The sequence below is a fragment of the Heterodontus francisci genome, chromosome 34 (genome assembly GCF_036365525.1).
Source record: "Heterodontus francisci isolate sHetFra1 chromosome 34, sHetFra1.hap1, whole genome shotgun sequence".
NCBI classification, from domain to species: Eukaryota; Metazoa; Chordata; class Chondrichthyes; order Heterodontiformes; family Heterodontidae; genus Heterodontus; species Heterodontus francisci.
Genome location: NC_090404.1, coordinates 6,646,308 through 6,671,589, shown reverse-complemented (window position 1 = coordinate 6,671,589; position 25,282 = coordinate 6,646,308). Strand labels below are relative to the sequence as shown.

Sequence of the window (25,282 nt, the reverse complement as noted above, 5' to 3'; positions counted from 1 at the left end):
GCGATGACTTTGCTTTGCTTTTTTTTCCTTAAAGAGTGGTACTCAGAGCATTCTAAACACTTCTGGTCTTCTGGTCTTCTGGTTGTGGGAGAGGTCTTCTCCTGGGTCAGCCAAAAGCTGCCCAGGCACCAGCTAGATTCTTCTGTCACTATAGCCAGGCAGCATCAGCTGACCCATGCTGGGCAATTAGAGTGGGGAGGGAGCTTTCTTGTGTCGTCAATGCAACTGCACAGCTCCCTCTGGAATTGTACAGCCCCCACCCCTTGTTGTTCCGGCCTCTTCCACCTCCCACAACAGTCCAAATCAAGCAAAAGATTGGTGCTCGACCACTCACCTCCAAACACAGCTTTATTCCAAAAGTCTCTTCCGCCTCTGCAGAAAGTGTTGTCCAAAATGTCTTGCAATTCCCTCCTCAGCTTTCCATCTCCAGCAGCACCTCCAGCAACTGACTGCAACACTGGCAGCTGCACCTCGTTGCTGCAATCAGCACTCAGGCTTCCCAATCAGAGAGCAGCCAATCCCGTGCTGTACCTTCCCTGGGTATGCTTGATGGGACGGTATTCTTCCATACTATACTGTATCAGACTGTGTGGGAGCAGATCGCTGCTCCTTAATGTAACCTGGTATGTCACTGTGATAGACCATAAGATTGCAGAAGTCAGCGAGATGCCCCTGGTCTCTGTCTCTGGGGATTAGCATAATGAGGCAGAGGGAAAGACGTCTACTCTGATGGGGCTATGGATGGCGCAGCGGCTCCTTCACTGAAGGGCATTGGGTTCAAACACAACCAAGACAGAACTGGTGAAAAATAGCTGGCAAGGAAATGTGGAAACGTGGAATAGGGAGCATGGAACAGTGTGGGCATGGGAACAAGGAATTCAGCAAGTCCAAGTTAGTCCATTTGTTATTCAAGATTTATTAACAATTTCAAAAGGAACATTTTACAGAGAAGTCTTTTTTTTTTTAAAAAAAGGTCGAAACTGAATATAACAACTGTGTCATAAACTGAGAACAGAACACATGTGGTCTGAGCTGCCAGTTGTCTGTAAAACTGTAACAAGACCTCTTCTCTTTTGGGCCTCCTTATCTCGAGAGACAATGGATACGCGCCTGGAGGTGGTCAGTGGTTTGTGAAGCAGCGCCTGGAGTGGCTATAAAGGCCAATTCTGGAGTGACAGGCTCTTCCACAGGTGCTGCAGAGAAATTTGTTTGTTGGGGCTGTTGCACAGTTGGCTCTCCCCTTGCGCCTCTGTCTTTTTTCCTGCCAACTACTAAGTCTCTTCGACTCGCCACAATTTAGCCCTGTCTTTATGGCTGCCCGCCAGCTCTGGCGAATGCTGGCAACTGACTCCCACGACTTGTGATCAATGTCACACGATTTCATGTCGCGTTTGCAGACGTCTTTATAACGGAGACATGGACGGCCGGTGGGTCTGATACCAGTGGCGAGCTCGCTGTACAATGTGTCTTTGGGGATCCTGCCATCTTCCATGCGGCTCACATGGCCAAGCCATCTCAAGCGCCGCTGACTCAGTAGTGTGTATAAGCTGGGGATGTTGGCCGCTTCAAGGACTTCTGTGTTGGAGATATAGTCCTGCCACCTGATGCCAAGTATTCTCCGAAGGCAGCGAAGATGGAATGAATTGAGACGTCGCTCTTGGCTGGCATACGTTGTCCAGGCCTCGCTGCCGTAGAGCAAGGTACTGAGGACACAGGCCTGATACACTCGGACTTTTGTGTTCCGTGTCAGTGCGCCATTTTCCCACACTCTCTTGGCCAGTCTGAACATAGCAGTGGAAGCCTTACCCATGCGCTTGTTGATTTCTGCATCTAGAGACAGGTTACTGGTGATAGTTGAGCCTAGGTAGGTGAACTCTTGAACCACTTCCAGAGCGTGGTCGCCAATATTGATGGATGGAGCATTTCTGACATCCTGCCCCATGATGTTCGTTTTCTTGAGGCTGATGGTTAGGCCAAATTCATTGCAGGCAGACGCAAACCTGTCGATGAGACTCTGCAGGCATTCTTCAGTGTGAGATGTTAAAGCAGCATCGTCAGCAAAGAGGAGTTCTCTGATGAGGACTTTCCGTACTTTGGACTTCGCTCTTAGACGGGCAAGGTTGAACAACCTGCCCCCTGATCTTGTGTGGAGGAAAATTCCTTCTTCAGAGGATTTGAACGCATGTGAAAGCAGCAGGGAGAAGAAAATCCCAAAAAGTGTGGGTGCGAGAACACAGCCCTGTTTCACACCACTCAGGATAGGAAAGGGCTCTGATGAGGAGCCACCATGTTGAATTGTGCCTTTCATATTGTCATGGAATGAGGTGATGATACTTAGTAGCTTTGGTGGACATCCGATCTTTTCTAGTAGTCTGAAGAGACCACGTCTGCTGACGTCTGTAACAAGACCAGAGAGACAAAAAAAAGGGCTCAACATAAAGGGAAGAAAACAATTGTGAATAAGGAATATTTAATTATTTACACATGAAGTTCAAACAATCGAAGATACATTTGCATTATAGCCACGATTATCTCAAACATTTCAAAGAGTAAAACGGAAATAATGTTTCTGATTTTCGCAGCTACAGATTCGGAACCATCAACTGAAGGAATTTTACTTTTACAGTTTGTTTGGTAATACAGAGATGTTAGAAAATGAGGAAAATCCAGGGCGGCCGAAATTCAATCTATCACTTGACCTGTTTCTTTTCTTTTGGGCCTCCTTATCTCGAAAGACAATGAATACGCGCCTGGAGGTGGTCAGTGGTTTGTGAAGCAGCGCCTGGAGTGGCTATAAAGGCCAATTCTGGAGTGACAGGCTCTTCCACAGGTGCTGCAGAGAAATTTGTTTGTCGGGGCTGTTGCACAGTTGGCTCTCCCCTTGCGCCTCTGTCTTTTTTCCTGCCAACTACTTAGTCTCTTCAACTCGCCACAATTTAGCCCTGTCTTTATGGCTGCCCGCCAGCTCTGGTGAATGCTGGCAACTGACTCCCACGACTTGTGATCAATGTCACACGATTTCATGTCGCGTTTGCAGACGTCTTTATAGCGGAGACATGGACGGCCGGTGGGTCTGATACCAGTGGCGAGCTCGCTGTACAATGTGTCTTTGGGGATCCTGCCATCTTTCATGCGGCTCACATGGCCAAGCCATCTCAAGCGCCGCTGACTCAGTAGTGTGTATAAGCTGGGGGTGTTGGCCGCTTCAAGGACTTCTGTGTTGGAGATATAGTCCTGCCATCTGATGCCAAGTATTCTCCGAAGGCAGCGAAGATGGAATGAATTGAGACGTCGCTCTTGGCTGGCATACGTTGTCCAGGCCTCGCTGCCGTAGAGCTGTAAACGAGGGATAAAAGAGTGAAACAGAGGTTTCGTGGTCCAGACATTTATCTCAGAGTATTTTTTAAATCTATGAAACTTTTAGAGATTTGTCAGACAGCTTCAGTCAAATTGAAGTGTGAGTGGATTGAATATTCTCACCTACACCAGAGTGACGGCAGCACTGTAGAAAATGCTCAGCAAGAACAGGGCGATGAATGTGAAAGCAGTTGTCCAGATGTTTCCGCTCTCTTCCTCATTGTATTCAATCCAGATGTGGTCTGAGGAATCTACGCGGATGTAGAGGAGAAATATATTTAAATCAATTATTACTACAGGATCTAAGATTGTTACTTTGCATTCGCAGTTCTGTTCCTTCAGCTATTATTTTGTTCTTTAATTGAATTGTCAATGCTTATTTCTTGTTAAGTTATTCATGTTCAGCAATCTATCTCTGTTATTTAATCCACAGCGGTTCTGCCTTTATCATCCTTGCCCAGGCCGTGTTGGAAAATATGTCAGGGTTTTTTTTCTTTAGTGTCAGGCGCTATTTTATTTTGCATCAATTTCGTTCCATCATTAGGGAATGCGAGAAGATAACGAGGGAGGTTTACTGATCGATAACAATTATTCTGAAGATAGTGATCAGACAGTTACTTACTTGGAGATTGTCAGTGGTGTCGAGAAAGTGATCGGATGTGAATTCCAATCTTGTTTGTTTCTTTCTGATTAAAGTAGTTGGTAAATCATCAATTTATCGCAGTTTCTAAATGAGAACATTGCTTCATTGTGATTGCAGGTCCAACATGTATGAGGGAAATTGTTGGAGACGGTGCCTGTTGAAATAGTGCATTTGAATTATGCTTTTGTCTATAGTCTGGCCTTTTTATTTGTGCACTTTAGTGTTTGTGTGTGGGTGTATGAGTAACTCTTGCTTTGCATTACTTTGTGTTTGCGTATCCATGTGTGTGTTTGTGCGAGTGTTAATGAAAGTGTTTATTTGTTTGTTGGTGTACACAAGTGTGAGTGTATTAATGAGCTTGTTTATATGTTGATGCTCTCTCTATGTGTCCATGTATGTTAATGTCTGTTAATGTGCCAATGTGCATTGAAGTGTGTATTCAAATGACAGTCTGTGTGTGTTGTGTCGATCTGTCCATATGTGTCTGAGCATGTTAATATTTGTTTATGTGTGTGTTTGTGTCCCGATGAGTTTGTTAATCCGTGTTTCTGTGTTGATAGATGCGTTTATGTGTCCCTGTAAGTTAACGTGTGTTTATGTGTCAATATAAGTGTATGAGTAGTTAATGTGTTTGTTTATGTGTGTTTGTTCCCCTATAATTGCAATAATGTATCGATTTATGTGTTGATATCGACATTTATGTACTAATGTGTGTGTTAATGTGTGAGTATGTGCACATTTGTGCTATTGTATGCGTTTATGTGTGTGTTTGTGTATCCATGTGTGTGTCAGTATATTGATGTTGTGATTATGTGTGTATGTGTGAGTGCGTTAATGTGTCTATATATCTAAGTGTCTATGTGTGCGTGTGTGAGTCTGTTAATCTGCGAGCATATGCGTCCATGTATATCTATTAATGTGTATCCTAGTGTGTGCTTTTATGTCTATATTTCTGTGTACGTGAGACTGTAGTAACGTGTGTGCTTATGTTTATGTTTGCGTGTATAACTGTGGGAACATTTATATCAGCGTTTGGGTCTGTTCGTGTGTGTCGGTATATGTGTGTTTTTGTGCATGCGAGTGTGTTTATGTGTGTGTTTCTGTCCGTGTGCCTGTGCATTTTTATTATTTTTCAAAAATCCAAGGAGAACCAATAACCTGGCATCGCCGTGACAGTGGGTATTGTAAAGAATATTCTTCACTGTTCTGTGTATAAATGTATTCTGTGCAAGATGCAATATGACATCAGCTGAATGCGAGCAGAAATACAACTGATGGGCCTCAGAACATCAGGAATACAAGCGTGAAAAAACAGAGGAGGATTCTATCAACAATCAGATTTGGACTATTAGAATCTGGTCGCATAAGATTAACAGGGAAGAGTTTAAAGATATTCTATAGCATACATGTATATTTTACAATATGATTCCCATGTGGAACGTTTAAACATTCGCACAATGAGCCAGAAGCCGACTTTGTACTGATGGCAACTGAGTCCATTTAATAGAGAGCAGTTGTCTTCTCATCTCTCTATCCGGGGATTGGGAGTATCGTGGGTTAACAAATGGCCTTGCTCCTTTCTCTGATGTCGAAATTGTGGGGAGGGGCTACAACTGCCTTTCCCTTTTCTCTATTGGAGAAGTGGAGCTGCAGTGGAGAAACAATTGTTCTTTTCCTGTCTATGTTTAGAAAATAGGGACACAGTGAGTTAATAAATAGCCCTTTTTCCTCTTTCTGATGGGTGATTTTGGTATACTTGGTATAGATGTGTGGCTCTCCCTTCAGTTCCCAGTGGTTCTTATGCTGCAACTTAATACTGACCCCAATTCTCAAGGGATTGACAACACGAGAAACAGAGATACTGAGATCCAAATGCCTGCATTTGTTAGTTAGAGAAGGGAAAATTTCAGACCTCGCCCAACAGGGGAAACGGTGCTGAAGTTACTCAACGAAATCGTCTACCGAATTAGCTTTGCTCTGTAGCTAAACTGTGGTGTATCTGTGCTGGGAGCACTGGTTCTAAAAGACTTGAGCCCGAGATCTGCAAATATCCTACTTTAGATGAATAGACCTACACATAGGAAAAATAATTGAGCAGTTGTGTATTTAAATCGCGATTGGAAGAACAGGTCTTTATTAGTTATTATTTAAGATTGAAATGTAATCGAGAGATTCTCATTGACATGAATTGACAGTGTCCAACAGTGCAAGGGAAATGTTCACAAAACTCGGTTTACTGCTGGATTTATTAACTGTTCTGTTGATGATCTTCAAGGGGATCGCTTCATGTCCCACCACACAGGAGTAAGAAGCGTCGCTAGCCCAATCCTCCACTTCAATGGAAAACAGGCTGTAAATTATGAAGGATCTATTGTCGTTCTCCGCCATCAACTCGGTGTTCTTGTAGTTGCCGGGATTCACCAACTTGTCATTGACGGTCCACTTGACGAAGATCTCTCAGAGGGAGAAACCTGTCACTAAGCAGGTGAGGGAGAGGAACCTCTGAGCCGAGACTTCTTCTGCTCTGGTCAGGAGGACAGACACGGACGGTTCCCGCAGATCATTATCTGCAGAAAAAATAAAATAAATGTCAATGAACTGGAGAATTGCAGAGGGAATAAAATCGGTGGTTCGATGTGAGAGGAATGTGCTTTGTGTGAGATTTTAAAGGTTTTCCTTTTCCCTTCTGGGGCCTGTCCTGTTTTTCACTCCGGAGCAATCCTTCTCGCTGAGAACTTAAGGGATTAGACTGGGAAATTACATTGAATTTACAGCACAGGAACAGGCCATTCTGCCCAACTAGTCTGTACAATTCCTTATGCTGCACACAAAACTCTTCCCTTCTCCTCCTTCTATCATTTCTCCCTCATATGCTCTTTAACATCCCCTGATATACATCACCTCTGGTTCCAGAGGATTCCGTTAGTGGAATTACAATTAAATTATCGGAGTTGTTCATTACAGCACTTGTTAAGAAGAATTTTCCCTTTCGCAATCACAAGAAATAGGGGCAACCTCTCACTTATTGCTTCAGTCTCACCGCTCACCTCCTTCCTTGTGGATAGAATCGCTGAGAGGAGTCGGCAGATCCTGATGGCTCACGACACAGTAGAACTTAGCCCCACTCAGCCAGGCTTGTGTCGAGATGTTTACGGTGCTGATCACGCTGCCAGGTTCCTCTCTGGGTGGGACGGCAATCTCTGATTTCAAAGGCTTCTGTTCTTGACTCCATAACGAGCATTAGACACGACGCAGGTTAAGGTCACCGTCGCCTCCAGTAAGACCTGTTCTATTGATGGTGGCAGTACTTTAATTACTGGATCATTGCAGGAATAAGTAACTGTAAAACAGAAATAAAATTCAAACAAAGATTCATCTTCAGAATCAGACACCAACATTCAGACTTCACTGTCTCGAGGAAAATAACTCAACTGCGAGATATCAACCTCAAACTGTTGCTAAAATAACATCGTTTATTGAAAGGACAACAACTGGAAAAAGCTTCCGGGCGATCCGAAAACAAATAATGTGTACCTGCACCCTCAGAAGCCTCTAATTGGCTTTGAAACAAGTACCCGGCGTAAAAATTGAATAATTGCGTGAGACATTGTGTTACGCACTGAATAAAATTCTTCCCAAAATTCTCCTGGAACATGCTCGAGGGGCCGAGTGGCCAACTACTGCTAATTCGTAAGTTCGCATCTTCGTATTTCTGCTCGTCTTTCGATCCTTGCACCAGATCACATCTCCGCTGAATATGACGGGCCTGTCTCCCAAGGACACGAGTAACAGGAATGCAGAGTACTGGGCTAATGGGAAGATTCTTGGTAGTGTAGATGAGCAGAGAGATCTTGGTATCCAGGTACATAAATCCCTGAAAGTTGCCACCCAGGTTAATAGGGCTGTTAAAAAGGCATATGGTGTGTTAGCTTTTATTAGTAGGGGGATCGAGTTTCGGAGCCACGAGGTCATGCTGCAGCTGCACAAAACTCTGGTGTGGCCGCACCTGGAGTATTGCGTGCAGTTCTGGTCACCGCATTATAGGAAGGATGTGGAAGCTTTGGAAAGGGTGCAGAGGAGATTTACTAGGATGTTGCCTGGTATGGAGGGTAGGTCTTACGAGGAAAGGCTGAGGGACTTGAGGTTGTTTTCGTTAGAGAGAAGGAGGTGGAGAGGTGACTTAATAGAGACATATAAGATAATCAGAGGGTTAGATAGGGTGGATAGTGAGAGTCTTTTTCCTCGGATGGTGATGGCAAACACGAGGGGACATAGCTTTAAGTTGAGGGGTGATAGATATAGGACAGATGTCAGAGGTAGTTTCTTTACTCAGAGAGTAGTAGGGGTGTGGAACGCCCTGCCTGCAACAGTAGTAGACTCGCCAACTTTAAGGGCATTTAAGTGGTCATTGGATAGACATATGGATGAAAATGGAATAGTGTAGGTCAGATAGTTTCACAGGTCGGCGCAACATCGAGGGCCGAAGGGCCTGTACTGTGCTGTAATGTTCTATGTTCTATGAGCTATACATAGAATTCACACTGGCTCAAACGAGTGTCAAATGGAATTCCGGATTTTAGGCCCAAAAGGAAACAACCTTAATTTTCCAGCGCCTTGTCACGATATTTGGGGAGATGGAAATATGCAGCAACCAATCGAAGGCGGGGCAAAAAGTCAGGAAAATGCAGTTCTATGGAATCTTTTTGAGGAGGAGAATAATTTGCAATAACGGTGTAAGGCAGTTTTCTAATATATGTCATGAGTGAGAACTCCTCACGTGTCATTCTGGAGTGAGAAGACCATCTGACCAGAGGGCAGTAATAGAAACATCAGAAAAAGAATAGGCCATTTAGCCCCTCGAGCCTGTTCCGCCATCCAATTAGACAATGGCTGATCTATATCTTAATACCGTCTACCCATATGTAACTCTTAATACCATTGCCTAACTTCAAACTAACAATCTCAACAAGAAAATTTTGAATTGATGCCAAACTTCAAGAGCGAGTTGAGGGAGAGAATTCCAGATTTCCGCTACCCACCGTGTGAATAGCTTTCCTGATATCATCCCTGAATGACCTTGGTCTAATTTGAAGGTGATGCACCCTTGTTCCGGAGTCGCCCACCAGAGGAAATATTTTTCTCCATCGACTCCATCAATTCCAGTAAACATCTTAAACACCTCAGATAGAACACCCTTTAATCTTCTATACTCAAAGGAATACCAGTTGGATCAATGAAACCTGTCCTCTTATTTAACCCATTCAGCCCCACCATCACTCCAGTCAATTTGTGTTGCATCACTCCCAATGACAATATATTCTTCCTGAGCTCATGAGTCCAGAATTGAACACAGTTTTCTAAATAGGGAAGATGCTTTTTCTGGAACTTGATCCCGAGGTGGTGACCATCAAAGAGTTCCAGACACCTATTGACGCTTCGAATATGTTCGTCCAGCTCAGGATAAACCTGATATCAAGGCCACCTGACTGACTATATGACATCACAGAAGAGGGAAACATTCTTTGGTGATGTGATAACATGTTGAACCGTGAGCAATCCTAATTCAGCACTCACTGTGGAATGAGGCATACAACTGCACGATGGCGAATTGGAAAACAATGCAGTGCTTTGTACTAACTCCAATAAATTGTTGAATTTGATTATCATTGGAGCACAGAATGATCTGGAACTTCCTGGGATTGTGTTTCTTACCCGGAGATCCGCTGATGTTTCGGCTTTGGGTGACCTCTTGATGAGAGACCTGGCAGGTATAGACCGTGTTGGTGAACCATTCCCCAGCGGGGACTGTCAGCCGACTGGTCGCCGAGAAGTTCCCGTTCACTTCACAGGTGGGAGAGGTGACGAAGCCCGAATCCATGGGTTGTCCATCCTTCAACCAACTCACGGTTATTGACTCTGGATGGAAATCGATGACTGAACACACGACAGTTGCAAATCTGCTGCTTGTGATTTCTTCACTGGAACTCTGGGTGAGGATAACAGTTGGATGGATGATGTCACCTTTACTATCTTGAAGAAAAACATGTTAGACATTTCTCGAAGACATCAATAACTAATGTAAACTGTTCTTTGCTATCAAGCAGATACTAACTAGTGTTTCCAGGGATCAGACTTTAAATGTGATATAGCCAAAGTTCTACACAAGATCACGATAGCTTTTCTGTTTTCCACAGTTTCCACAACACTAACCTGGAATTTCCTTGATCCAGACTGACTCTCCGTGTCGAATCTCGCAGTAGATTTTGTTGCTTCCCACCTCTGACTCGGTGATGGTTAACTGGCTGCTCAGGGTGTAAGTTCACTTCTTGTTCAGCACTGATGGGTAAGTCTTCAATCCAGTGGTGATCGGCTCTTTATCTTTCTTCCAGGAAACACTGGTGATTTCGAGGATGTAGTCCATCGCCAAACAGCCATAGGGCACGGAGCCGTCAGTGTTGGGTTGTTCACAGGAGCACAGGCCGTAAAGGGTTGGGGGAGACGGTGTCGTTGGGAAAGAGTTGTAGATTGAACAAGTTAGACACTGTGATTCAAGATTATTAAGTCACCAAACAACTCGGAATTTGACTCCAGCCAGAAACTGATGCCAATATTTTCCAATTAAAACCTTCATCTACATTTGAGCTTCTATCATTCCGTCATTTGCTGATCATCACATGTCGGTCCCCTGGTCAGAAACACAACTCTCTTTCAGACCTGTCACATTACAAAAGTAAGAGCCTTTTGAAATCATCTCAATAAAGTACCTTTCATTGCATTAAACTGGAAGGGGAGTTTCCCCGCTATTTCAGCCAATATTTATTTCTAAACATACAGGACTTTGTCAAAAAAAAACACTCGGCATTTGTTAATAGTAGCTTTTGAAAATTTGTTCTCTGAAAATTGACTGCAGGGTTCCCCCACCCTTCCACCCCCTCCCCACCCCAAGCACCCTCCCCCGCCCCAACAAAATAGCGGGTACTCTTAAAAAGTGCCATTGCAATGTGTGCTTATAAAATGAGCTTAAAAGATGAAACTTGACTGCCAGGCAAAGTAATTCCATGATTTTCCATAAAAACCTGCAGTGGCAATAGAGCTTCTTTAGGCTGTTCATGTCCCAGGATTGTAAAACAATAGAAATGATGCAGAGAAGGAGGCCATTCGGTCCATCAAGCTTGTGAAAGATCACTCCAGCGATCCCGCTGAACTTCCAATTCCTAATCTTCTTTTCAAACGTTCCATTTTATCCAGTCACCAGATTCTGTTTGCAGCTCACTTTCTGATAGGACATCCCAGATGAGAACAAACCCCTTTGTCGAAAAGTAGATTCATATCCTCTTCCTTCATTCTTTTGATGCTGATTTTAAATCAGTGCCCGCCACAGACCAACTCACTGATCTGGGGAAATTGGTTTCTGAATTTCTATATAAAACCATTCATTATTCAAAACACCTCTACCAGACTTCATTTAATCTTCTTTGTTACCATGACAATAAAGGACTTTTTCAATAAATGGTTGAAGTCGCTTTTAAATTTTGAGTGAATCATTTAGTGCAGAGATTTCAAAGGGCAATTTTTACACAACCTAGTTTCTGGAATTAAAGCTTCTGATGACTCGGCATCGATTCTAGACTATCACTTTCCTTCTCAGGACTTTTGGATTGTGATTTGTGTTCTGTCTTATTCTGCTGAATGGATCTCTCCCGAGTTTCCTTCTCCCTCCAACTCAGTTAATAATCCGAATTAAATCCAATTTCTAAAATCGGTCATTTGGAACGATGTTCTGTAAATGGCCCATTTAATTTTCCAAAGAATCTTCCCACATCACACCAGTGATAACTGGTGTTGCTGACTGTATCATAACAGTCACCCGTTGTTATTGCTTGCACCGACCATAATGTGAACATCAGGACAGGTTTCTTCAATAAATATCTGATATTGACATAACCTAAACATTATACAAATATCAGTCGGTTCCAAGCAAGGAAGGACGAAAAATACTGAAGTGTAATTGCTGACATGGTCAACTCTCACTTCTGGTTGTGTTGATAATTCAAACACCAGAGGCCTATTGGCCAGATATTGAAAGTTCGCTCACCAATATGATGTAAAAGAGATTGTCGATATTGGTGGCGCAAAAGTTGTACAAATGGGCTTTCAAATGGTAATAGACAACATACCACTTAAGAGAACATTCGGAAAATTGAAGCGCATGGATTGAAGGGATGGTGATAACCTGCTCAGGTACAGGAAGCAGAGAGTGACGGTGAACCAATGCTTTTCTGACTGGAAATAATTCAGCATTGTGATCCCACTTGGGTCGGTCGGAGGATCATTGCATTTTTTGTTCTATACAATGACGTGGACTTGGGCAAGGGGAGTAGAATTTCGTAATTCAAGGATGATACAAAACAAATAGTGAGCAGGATAGTAACAGAGTTCAGGCGCACATAGATAGAGTGGTGAAATGTTAAGGGACAGAGCAGATGCAGTTTACTGCAGATAAGTGTAAAGTGCTGCACTTTTTGAGCAACAACATGGAAAGTTAATGTAATCTAAATGGTACGAATTTGAAGGGGGTAAAAATTTTAAGGGACCTCGGATACATATTCAAAATGTTTTGAAGGCGGTTAAGAAACCGAATGGAATACTTGGTCTTGTAAAATGGAATATGGAATATCAAAAACAATTTAGTCTTATGAAAGCTTTACAAATCACTGAGTGGGGTGGAATATTTTGCAGAATTCTCACCACCATACTTTAAGAAGGATGTTGGGGAGAGTGCAGAGGGGGTTTCCCAGGATGATGTCAGAAATGACTGGGTTCAGTTATGTAGAGAGATTATACAAGCCGAATTGGTCTCCTTACGTGGTTATCGAATCGGCATATTCAAAATTATGGGATGTTTTTAATAGCAGATAAGGAGAAACTGTTTCTTCTGTCATGTGAGTCAGTAACAAAATAAATAATTGGAATGAAAGTGGAGCCTGTGCGGGGTACTGGCTGCAGAAGGTTTCCTTCCAGACAGAGGGTGTTTTCAAAGAAGCAGAGAATAGCTACAGCACAAAAGGAGGCCATTCGACCCGTCGTGTGCTCTCTGCAAGCGCAATTGGAGTGCACAAGGCAACAGGACATGTCCTCGAAGGAGACTAATTTGCATGGTTATGACGAAAAAGCTGGCTTGTAGGATTAAATTGGAGAGCTCTCTGAGAGCGAACACGGGCATGATGGGCTGAATGGCCACATTACTTGCCAGAAGATTCTATGATTCTACCCGACTCAGTAGAATTAATTCTTCCCAATTTAATAGGAGGAAAGGATTCATAAATTTGAACATCTCTGTGACATATATTTTATTGCCTGTTATAATGAAAGAGGGTTTTTAAAATAAGAGGATCTGACGGATTTATTACAAATGAGTCAATCAGATACTGTCAGAGACTTAAAGCGTATTATAATTTACATTGATTTCAGGCTAACTCTATCACTTCAAAAGTTTCACAGAAGCTTACTTCAGTGGCTTTGTGCCCTCTGCTGTGACCCAGTCCAGTAACTACATCACACCAGATGTTTTCACTGCCTGTTACCTTTTGAAAATACTTGAACAAAATACTGGCTTCAAACATGAGATTATCATGATGGTTATTGGGAGCGGGAGTCTCGACTGTCTGCACTTAAATCGCCAAACTAACTTCCAATCTCCCATCAGATCAGAACAGATGCTGTTCTCTGGGGCGTTGCAGTGACTTCCTGAAAATATCTAGCACTTAACATGTTTAAACATTATTAAGTCATTAAAATGTGGGTTTGAATGAATGTTAAAATCAATTCATGTGCGTTGTTTCATCTGGATAATGGAATAATCTATTTTCATATAATTGGGTCGAGAACTCACAGCTTATTAGTTAGATGCAGATTTAGATTCCCTGAACACTGCAGGGAAAAAATTCTCAGGTCAGGTACAGGACAGTTAAGCTGTAAATTAAAGATCCCTCTATGCGGTCCTATTATGAGCTGTAAGGTCCGACGTCGCAAGTCTTATTTTCCGTGGAAAACCACCTCCATACTGCACTGTCACTCTGAGTCAGGTACAGGACAGGTTTAATATCAAATAAAGTTCCCTCTACACTATCTCATCAAATATATTCAGGGCCCGTTCAACTCGGTTTAGATACAGAGTAATTTTTCCTTCTACACTGTCCCCATCAAATGGACCGAGGACAGTTGCAGCATGCATTAAATATACAATAAAGCTTCCTGTACATTGCCGAAACAAACTCTCCCAAGGGAGGTACATAATGATTGCAAACTGACCAAATCTCCTTCTATAGTCTGTCTGTCGTGTCTCTGAACTGTTATTTCTGATTGTCACAGACTAGAATACTGATCTCATTGCTGAGACACCTCATCAAACTGAAAGTCGAAATTTTAGGTTTCTCAGAGATACAACTTTCTTAAATAAATCGATCAAGTTTCGCTCCTTGAAATGCAGGAGAATGAACCATACTGCTAACCACCTGTAGGGAGGAGCCCTCGTCCCGACACAGTGAGCAGGCGCACAGATACAGAACGGCACAAACGGTGCCACGATCGGGCTCTCAGCAGATGGATTTGTTCAATCTGTCAATTTCAATGAAGCTGGTTAATTGTAATTTATCAATTGTCAAATTATGACCACTCCAAATATATAAGCTCTTTGGAATTTAACTGATAGTAATTTCAAAAACTCCCGTCTACCTCCAACTGTTTCTCCCTGTCTGTTTTCAATCTTAAAAACATGTAACATATAGTTTCCCTTAAAATGAGCACATCAAAACAATTCACATTCAGGAAAATTTGATGTCCGTAACAGGAACTCAGTGACAGAGAAAGAATTTAGAAAATTAGGAGACATTTAATTGCAAACCGATTATCCACTGGTTTGATACGATTTCATAACTAAATGTTACCAAAAAATAATTGAGGAAATACACAAAGTTATTTCATTAAAATGTACGGTGACACCCTTTCGAGCTGAGAACAGCTGAGTAAGAAATGTGTTGTTCTCGAAGTTATTTTTAGACATAATTCAAAATTCTCTCTGACGCTTGAGATTTTGTACTCATTGGAATCCAGGCAAGTATACTACTCAATTGTGGGAGGCCATTTATGTTTAATTAATTATCACTATTATATCCTTGGTTAATATTCATGTTAGCTGATTTTATATTGTATTTTTAAAGATTAGTTAATAATAATTCAAGACCAGTTTCTGCCTGGCACTATGTGAAATGAGGGGTTTTAATTAAATTATTTTGACACTTAATCAATACTGAACAATAAACGTCATATCACTAGATGAAAACATTCAGACAAATATATTACTTTTACTTTTAAAATGAACAATAATTTCTAGTCCTGCCCTGCTTTCTATCCACAATCTTGTAACTGTGCATGCATCTGAATGTGTTGATATGTCATAAACTCCGTCAATTCTCAGCGAGTATTTCACAAGATGGATTTAAGAGTGGACTATTTTAAATAATTTCAAGCCTAGCGAGGACCACATCTCACTAACTGTCCATGGGCTGTGACATCACCTGTTTGTGAAAGCAGTACTCTCGTGTTTAAATATTGTCATAGATCTTAATTATATAAGAAAAAAAATCAAAAGCATCCGGGTAGTTTGCGATCAGTAAGTGTGCTGCCTCTATTTAATTACACAATGTTTTTCTATTTCACTCCCATAATTCACACAATCCCTGTAAATTAATTGGTATATATATTGTGGTTTTTTTATTGAAAGAAGCTCTAAAACGATCACAGTAAAATTGGACGAGAAAAGTTCTTCAGATCACCTGCGGGATTTGAAACTTAATGACCAAATGTAACCGAGATTTTGTTGATCAATTTAACATTTAATAACAATTAAGCATAACTCTCAGGTATAATCTGTTATTTGCCTATAATTCTATCCTATGTGTCGCACAGCTATGGGAGATTGGATATTGTTATTGAATACAAAACTAACATTAACCTTTTGTAATTAATTAACTAAAATCATATGAACAATTCTTTGACTGCCAGTGACTTCCTGTCTCAGGAAAATGGTTAATATTAGATTAGTGATAATTATCTCACTATCCAACAACAAATGACATTGAAGGAAGAACATTGTTTGGGCTGCACGCAAAGAATGTAATAACCAGACAGATATATTACATCAACAAACTGCAATTTACAACTCCTATTGAAGTTATAAGTAAATACAAGCTGACATTCATCTGTTTTAATCAGGAATATAACAATTAATTCAAAAGCGCTTATCAAACTGAACACAGCACTGGAATAAGTACGCTCTTATTGAAATAATTTCAAGCATAATTAAAAATCGTCTCCAGCCCATAACATTTTCTGGTCACGATAATTGTGCACATGGCACACCAGAATTGTGAAAAGCAATTAATGAATAATGAAGTCATGTTAATATTAAAGCATATTTGGTTTAAATGAGGACATATTGTCGCATTATAATTGTTTGAATTACATTAATTTAACTCTCCATTCTGCAAGCTTGCTACTTATGCAATTTGTAATTGCAGTAACATTTCACGTGCTGAAGGAACGTCGCAAACTATGGTTTAATAGTTTAATCTGCAATTATCAGTTAATTTTTTTTAAATGCCTTGTAATATTTTAAAGCGTTTTTCTCATTTCTGAAACATGGCAGTTTTCCTGCTACCATTTCTTTAGTTTTAAACACGTGGAATGTTTCCATTCGATGAGAAAATCTGCAGCCGCTCGATGTCACCGAGGTTAAACAAAGCAGAAACGCTAGCTTCACAAATGTTACTTTATAATACAGACACATACTCTCCTCAGCAGACAGACACCGACTCACATCACTGAGGGGCTGAATCCCGCCTCAGTACGTTGCATGGAGAAGCAGCTGAATTCAACAAACACTTTCAGCAGAATCAAATGTAACATTGCAAAAAAAAACTCAAAACAGAATCCACCGAGCACGCCTGTCTCTGAATTATTAGATATATAAAATAATGGCAGCAAAATTGTCAGTACAGAGAACATTTTTCATAAATAAATATTGATATAGCATATTTCATTGATATTGGCTCATATCACTGCATTATAATAAGTGAGGTTATATTAATGTAAAACTGATGAAAGCTGAAAATCTGTGATTTATATCGTTCTTAATTACATCAAAATTTATTGTCTTACATATGAGCATTCGTGAGCAGTAGATTGATAGATGGCAAGTTAATTACCACAAATAAAAATAGATCAAAATATTGCAAGGCTATTTTTGACCACTGAAGCTTTCTGCATACAATTTTATTTCAAACATATTTAAACACTTATTGTTTGTGTTCGATCAGAAACCCTGCAACAACTACATGTCACCGAGATTAAACATTGTAGAAACGTCAAAAAGTTTAACTACAATTATGTATTTAAAGTGGCTCAAACACACAGTCTCATCAGCAAATAAACACCAAATCACATCAATCAGGGGCTGAATCCCTCAACAGCACCGATTGTGGAGAAACCTTTAAAATCTTTAATCCTTTTACAGCAGAATCACATCAAACATTGCAACAAATCTCAATACAGAATCCACCGAATCCACATTTCAGTGAACCTTTGAATCATTAAAATAAACAGAAATATTATATAAAACAGTTACTGAATAAATGCATGTTCCTTACCTGCAGTCACCGTCACCATGGTCCCTTGTCCCCAGTACTCGACATAGTCACAGTGTTACATTCCCTGGACTGGGTCACACAATAACCGGCTCTGCACAGAATAGAGAGAAATCCATCATTATTTCAAATATCCACAGCCCAGAGGCAAAATAAATCATGATGGTTCTTCATAAAATTATAACTGTGTTAATGATCCTGTTCACTGTTGATACATTACCCTGATGTTTTATATTTCACACAGTAACATATCGGCACTTACTGAAATCACCAACTGATGAATGAATAATTATAACAATTTATCCATAATAAAGCATGCTAGGAGGACAGTGCTGGGCACAAAGAGTACTTCACTGCATATACAGTTGGATTGTAAAAACGAGCACTGACCCAGACTCATCAATTAGTGCTGAGGGACTTATTGTATTGACAGTAACTGCTGTGCCATCCAGTATATCACAGTGAGACACACAATGTCAAATACTGCGGTGGACTGTGCACTGTAAAATACAGAGATTAAATTCCACAGCACTCTCAAAAACCTGACTCAGACTCCCCGAAGAGTACATCAGTGAGATAATTCACTCGTATAGGTCATTATAGAGGGGATTGGAATACTTCTGAAGCATCTGTGCTGATTTAGCATGAAAGTCAACACGAATAAAGCAGGAGACTTTTATAGATTTTTACAACTCTGTCTTGCGTTTCACCATTGTTTGTATTCATTCCTCATTGTTTATAGCCCATCTGCCTGGTAGTGATTGTAGGTTTGAGCAAACCCCCGATCTTTGTATGAGGAACTCGCTCTGCACAGCACCGTGACCCACTGCCGTCTTGCACAGTAATAGATGGCGGTGTCTTCCGTCTTCAGGTTCTTCATGTGCAAAGCGAAGATGTTGTTTGAAGTGTCTTTGGACGCAGTAAATCGATCTTTAATCTCTGGGGTATATATAGTACCATGGCAAGCACTCCAGCCCCTGCCCGGGAACCTGTCGGACCCACTGCATGTAATAACTGCCAACATCAAACCCGCTGGTTTTGCAGGTCAGTCTCAGGGAGCCTTCGGGTTTCCTGGTCTCTATATTGAGGTATAATTGGTAATTTATTTTTAGGGAATGGCACCGAGTTGAGCGATTCCTGATTGATTCCCCCCACCCCTCCCCGTATGAGAGGTTGTCTCCCGTAATCTGGGAATAATAATCCAGTTTGTGCACAGTTCCCGTTCCCACCAGTAGGAGTAACAAACTGTCTCTGTGTCAGCTGACAGAAACGGATGGAGAGACATTTCAGGATGAATAGGTATTTCTCTCTTAGACAAGAGGAAGGGGTCAATCGGGTGCCATATTCAAAGCAAATGATATGTCTTAATATTTTTGCTCTTCATCGTGTTTCGCAAACATTAGATATTTCTAATCCGTTGATTGTTCCAATCTATTGATACATCCACTACCATCAACTTTCTCAAACAATTGATAGCTGGCAACTGATTGATGTCTCTCGATCTGTCAATGATTCCCAACCCTTTCACCATTCCCAGAAGATTGATGTTTCTCAATCTATTAATGATCACCAATTCTTGAACGATTCACAGTACATTCCAGTTTCTTTAGTGGAAAATGACAGACTGCATCCACATAACCTTTGGATTACTGTGCGCTTCTTGGTTACCTACTAAATGGTGGAATGATCCAGTACAATTTCCAGAATGGCAGAGCTATTCTGGAGTTGGATTTAAGGTCACACCCAGAGACAGTGTCGGTATTACCGGCCATCCTGTACATTACAGGGGAATACATGAGAGTTTCGGAATCTATCTGATTTAACACTGTATCCAGATCGGAAGTTGAACAGTTGAATGCCTGGAGTTCCATTTACCTATGCCTCCTTGATCTATATTTCAATTAGCAACAACTTCTGATCATCAGCAGTAGCTTGGTTGGTAGCACTCGTCCCTCTGACCTAGCAGGTTCCAGTTTCAAGTTCTCCTCCAGGGTATGAGCACAACAAATATGCTGGTACTCCAGTGGAGTGCTGCACTATCCGAGATACCGTCTTTCAGATTAGACGTGGAACCAAGGTTCCATTTGAAATATTTAATGAATTCCCTTTTATTATTCAATCTGCATCCACCACCCTTTCGGGCAGTGCATTCCAGTGCAAATGTCAACATCATGGTTGTATCAACATTGGCCTTTCATCAGTACCTGGGAGATACCTGGTCTGGCATATGGACTCATCCTGTCATGTGTCTGACATGCTCTGTGATATAAACGAGGGAGACTTGATTCAGATATGCAGACAGCCATGTGCCATCAACCCTCTTTAACTTCACTGACTCTGAAATGGCAGTCTCGCACCCATGTGACATACCATGTGGGGACAACCAGAACACACTGAGTAATTTGGAAACGTGCTACTTACATTGGCTGACTGAAGGAGTCATTCAACCTCTTATGCCGCTGCACCCAGTCTCGTCGTGTGACCCCATGGCTGCACACCGCCTCGGAAATCTCCGTCCTGGCTTGCTTGGTCCTTACAGCCTGGGGGAGAATAAGCAGGCAATCATTACTGAACCGTGGGGTCACCCTCGATGGTCCACCCGCCATGGTTGAAATGATGCTGAGGGGACTGCTTGCAGTTAAAGTAAAGTTTTGAAGAGCCAGGACTTTTAGCCTCAGAAGCCGAATGCATAACGAAGGCAGACAGTAAATGCAGGGTTACAGCCTTTTTAAAAATGGCACCAGCACCTGCTCTTGCATTAGGTGACGCCGTTCATGGCATCGCCGTGCTCTCCCCGCCACGTGCTTGGGGGGCGGCCGCCGTTAATAAGTAAAATGGCCGCCCGCTGTGTAATTATAGCAGCGCTGCAGCGCGGGTCCAAGTAGGACAGCCGTCATGTTTGCGCCCACCGCTGCTCGCGATGGAGGGTATGCAAAATGTAGCCTTTTATGTGTGTGTGTGTGTGTGTGTGTGTGCGCGCGCACAAAATAAATCATCCTTCATGCTCACAAGGTCATTCGACAAAGATAAATAACTATTTTCATCAGATATTTTCTGCATTTTCTTTTCTTTTATTCAAACTGGAATTGCAGATCGTTTAATACCGTGAACATTTATCGCTAGCTCATTCTCTTGTGTGCTCCGCTTTAGAAAGTGATATCACACTGACCATCCCATTACCACAGCAAGCCTGTCTGTTCCAGTATACAGTTAGAAAGGGGATTAAATCACATCGAGAAGAATGAGCATCTATCCACCAGTCTCTATCCTTTTTATGCAGTGATCACCTCACCGTCTCACAGAACCTTCTGATATATCATCGAGTGTCTGATGATTGTCCAAGTGATAGTAAAAATGAAACTGTACCAATACCTGACGTGAGGTTAATACACCTGTAATAAGAGACTTAGTAGTTGGCAGGAAAAAAGACAGAGGCGCAAGGGGAGAGCCAACTGTGCAACAGCCCCAACAAACAAATTTCTCTGCAGCACCTGTGGAAGAGCCTGTCACTCCAGAATTGGCCTTTATAGCCACTCCAGGCGCTGCTTCACAAACCACTGACCACCTCCAGGCGCGTATCCATTGTCTCTCGAGATAAGGAGGCCCAAAAGAAAGAAAGAAGAAAAAAGAAGACTCTGGCTTATTATACCTCTTGCTGCTCTCCAGCAAATTTCGCACAATTTCTGTTTGCACAGTATTATTTGCTGACCGTTGCCTTCAGTATTTCCACCACAAATACTTTGTGAGCATGTTCCAGAGCAGTAACAACTGAGGTAGGGTTTAGTTCAATGTCAAAAGTGGCATTAATTAGTAGGGTAACAACTGAGACATGGCATAGTTTAATATAAGCAGAGACTTGTGCTGAAGCCGCATATAACAACTAAGATAGGCCTAGTGTCATATGAATAGAGAAAGAAGTGAAATATACACAGAAACATGGTCCAGTGCACTAATAATTGAGATATGACCTAGTGTAATATAAACAGAGATATGAGCTAGTGCATTAATAACAGGGACAGGACCTGCAGTATTATAGAGATATGGCCTAGTGCAGTAATAACAGAGACAGGACCTGGTGTATTACAGAGATATGGCCTAGTGCAGTAATAATAGAGACAGGACCTGGTGTATTACAGAGATATGGACTAGTGCAATAACAATAGAAAAGGACCTAGTGTATTGCAGATATGGACTAGTGCAGTAATAGCAGAGAAAGACCTGGTGTATTACAGAGATATGGACTAGTGCAGTAATAACAGAGAAAGACCTGGTGTATTACAGAGATATGGACTAGTACAGTAATAACAGAGAAGGACCTGGTGTGTTACAGAGATATGGACTAGTGCAGTACTAACAGAAAAGGACCTGGTGTATTGCAGAGATATGGACGAGTGCAGTACTAACAGAAAAGGACCTGGTGTATTGCAGAGATATGGAATAGTGTAGTAATAACAGAGAAAGACCTGGTGTATTGCAGAGATATGGACTAGTGTAGTAATAACAGAGAAAGACCTGGTGTATTGCAGAGATATGGACTAGTGTAGTAATAACAGAGAAAGACCTGGTGCATTACAGACATATGGACTAGTGTAGTAATAACAGAGAAAGACCTGGTGTATTGCAGAAATATGGACTTGTGCAGGAACAACAGAGAAAAGACCTGGTGTATGGCAGAGATATGGACTACTGCAGTAATAACAGAGAAGGACCTGGTGTATTGCAGAAATATGGACTAGTGCAGTAATAACAGAGAAAGACCTGGTGTATGGCAGAGATATGGACTAGTGTAGTAATAACAGAGAAGGACCTGGTGTATTGCAGAAATATGGACTAGTGCAGTAATAACAGAGAAAGACCTGGTGTATGGCAGAGATATGGACTAGTGTAGTAATAACAGAGAAAGACCTGGTGTATTGCAGAGATATGGACTAGTGCAGTAATAACAGAGAAAGACCTGGTGTATGGCAGAGATATGGACTAGTGTAGTAATAACAGAGAAAGACCTGGTGTATTGCAGAGATATGGACTAGTGTAGTAATAACAGAGAAGGACCTGGTGCATTGCAGAAATATGGACTAGTGCAGTAATAACAGAGAAAGACCTGGTGTATGGCAGAGATATGGACTAGTGTAGTAATAACAGAGAAAGACCTGGTGTATTGCAGAGATATGGACTAGTGTAGTAATAACAGAGAAGGACCTGGTGTATTGCAGAAATATGGACTAGTGCAGTAATAACAGAGAAAGACCTGGTGTATGGCAGAGATATGGACTAGTGTAGTTCTTTGGGCCTCCTTATCTCGAGAGACAATGGATACGCGCCTGGAGGTGGTCAGTGGTTTGTGAAGCAGCGCCTGAAGTGGCTATAAAGGCCAATTCTGGAGTGACAGGCTCTTCCACAGGTGCTGCAGAGAAATTTGTTTGTTGGGGCTGTTGCACAGTTGGCTCTCCCCTTGCGCCTCTGTCTTTTTTCCTGCCAACTACTAAGTCTCTTTGACTCGCCACAATTTAGCCCTGTCTTTATGGCTGCCCGCCAGCTCTGGCGAATGCTGGCAACTGACTCCCACGACTTGTGATCAATGTCACACGATTTCATGTCACGTTTGCAGACGTCTTTATAACGGAGACATGGACGGCCGGTGGGTCTGATACCAGTGGCGAGCTCGCTGTACAATGTGTCTTTGGGGATCCTGCCATCTTCCATGCGGCTCACATGGCCAAGCCATCTCAAGCGCCGCTGACTCAGTAGTGTGTATAAGCTGGGGGTGTTGGCCGCTTCAAGGACTTCTGTGTTGGAGATATAGTCCTGCCACCTGATGCCAAGTATTCTCCGAAGGCAGCGAAGATGGAATGAATTGAGACGTCGCTCTTGGCTGGCATACGTTGTCCAGGCCTCGCTGCCGTAGAGCAAGGTACTGAGGACACAGGCCTGATACACTCGGACTTTTGTATTCCGTGTCAGTGCGCCATTTTCCCACACTCTCTTGACCAGTCTGGACATAGCAGTGGAAGCCTTACCCATGCGCTTGTTGATTTCTGCATCTAGAGACAGGTTACTGGTGATAGTTGAGCCTAGGTAGGTGAACTCTTGAACCACTTCCAGAGCGTGGTCGCCAATATTGATGGATGGAGCATTTCTGACATCCTGCCCCATGATGTTCGTTTTCTTGAGGCTGATGGTTAGGCCAAATTCATTGCAGGCAGACGCAAACCTGTCGATGAGACTCTGCAGGCATTCTTCAGTGTGAGATGTTAAAGCAGCATCGTCAGCAAAGAGGAGTTCTCTGATGAGGACTTTCCGTACTTTGGACTTCGCTCTTAGACGGGCAAGGTTGAACAACCTGCCCCCTGATCTTGTGTGGAGGAAAATTCCTTCTTCAGAGGATTTGAACGCATGTGAAAGCAGCAGGGAGAAGAAAATCCCAAAAAGTGTGGGTGCGAGAACACAGCCCTGTTTCACACCACTCAGGATAGGAAAGGGCTAGTGTAGTAATAACAGAGAAAGACCTGGTGTATTGCAGAGATATGGACTAGTGTAGTAATAACAGAGAAGGACCTGGTGTATTGCAGAGATATGGACTAGTGTAGTAATAACAGAGAAAGACCTGGTGCATTACAGACATATGGACTAGTGTAGTAATAACAGAGAAAGACCTGCTGTATTGCAGAGATATGGGCTAGTGTCGTTATAACAGAGAAGGACCTGGTGTAGTGCAGAGATATGGACTAGTGTAGTAATAACAGAGAAAGACCTGGTGTATTGCAGAAATATGGACTAGTGCAGTAATAACAGAGAAAGACCTGGTGTATGGCAGAGATATGGACTAGTACAGTAATGACAGAGAAGGACCTGGTGTATTACAGAGATATGGACGAGTGCAGTAATAACAGAGAAAGACCTGGTGTATTGCAGAGATATGGACTAGTGTAGTAAGAACAGAGAAAGACCTGGTGTATTGCAGAGATATGGACTAGTGCAGTAATGACAGAGAAAGACCTGGTGTATGGCAGAGATATGGACTAGTGCAGTAATAACAGAGAAGGACCTGGTGTATTACAGAGATATGGACGAGTGCAGTAATAACAGAGAAAGACCTGGTGTACTACAGAGATATGGATTAGTGCAGTTATAACAGAATGAGAACCTAAGGTGAAACTGCAAGAAACAAGTTTTTATGTAAAATATTTGAAACAATACTTTGTACAATAATATCTGAAAGTGGTCATAGTGTAACACTAACAGAAGCAGGGTCAACTTTAACAATCTCAGAAACAGGTTCCAATTTAAAACTGACAGGGACAATTTTTTCAGTAACAATAATGGAGGCGAGCACTGGAATTGGAATAGCAGGTAGGTTATTTTCTAACAATGACAGTGGCAGGATCTAAATGCAACAATGACAGAGACAGGGTCCAATACAATACAAGAGTGAAACAGAATTCAGAGCACTAACAGCAAATCGTGGCTTACTTTGACAGTGTTTCATTCAATACTGTCAGATGCAGCATGCAGGGTGATGATAACAGTCAGTATCTAGAGCACCCAAACCAAATTTTGAGTCTCATCTAATAGTGTGTGC

General features: G+C 42.0%; 1 pseudogene and 1 gene segment (V, D, J or C); one reads left to right on the top strand and one right to left on the bottom strand.

The window, feature by feature from the left end:
- The window catches only part of LOC137348552 (Ig heavy chain C region, secreted form-like), a 703,592-nt gene that overhangs the window by 43,212 nt on the left and 635,098 nt on the right, over positions 1–25,282 (top strand).
- Positions 6,159–20,309, bottom strand: LOC137348417 (Ig heavy chain C region-like; annotated as a pseudogene).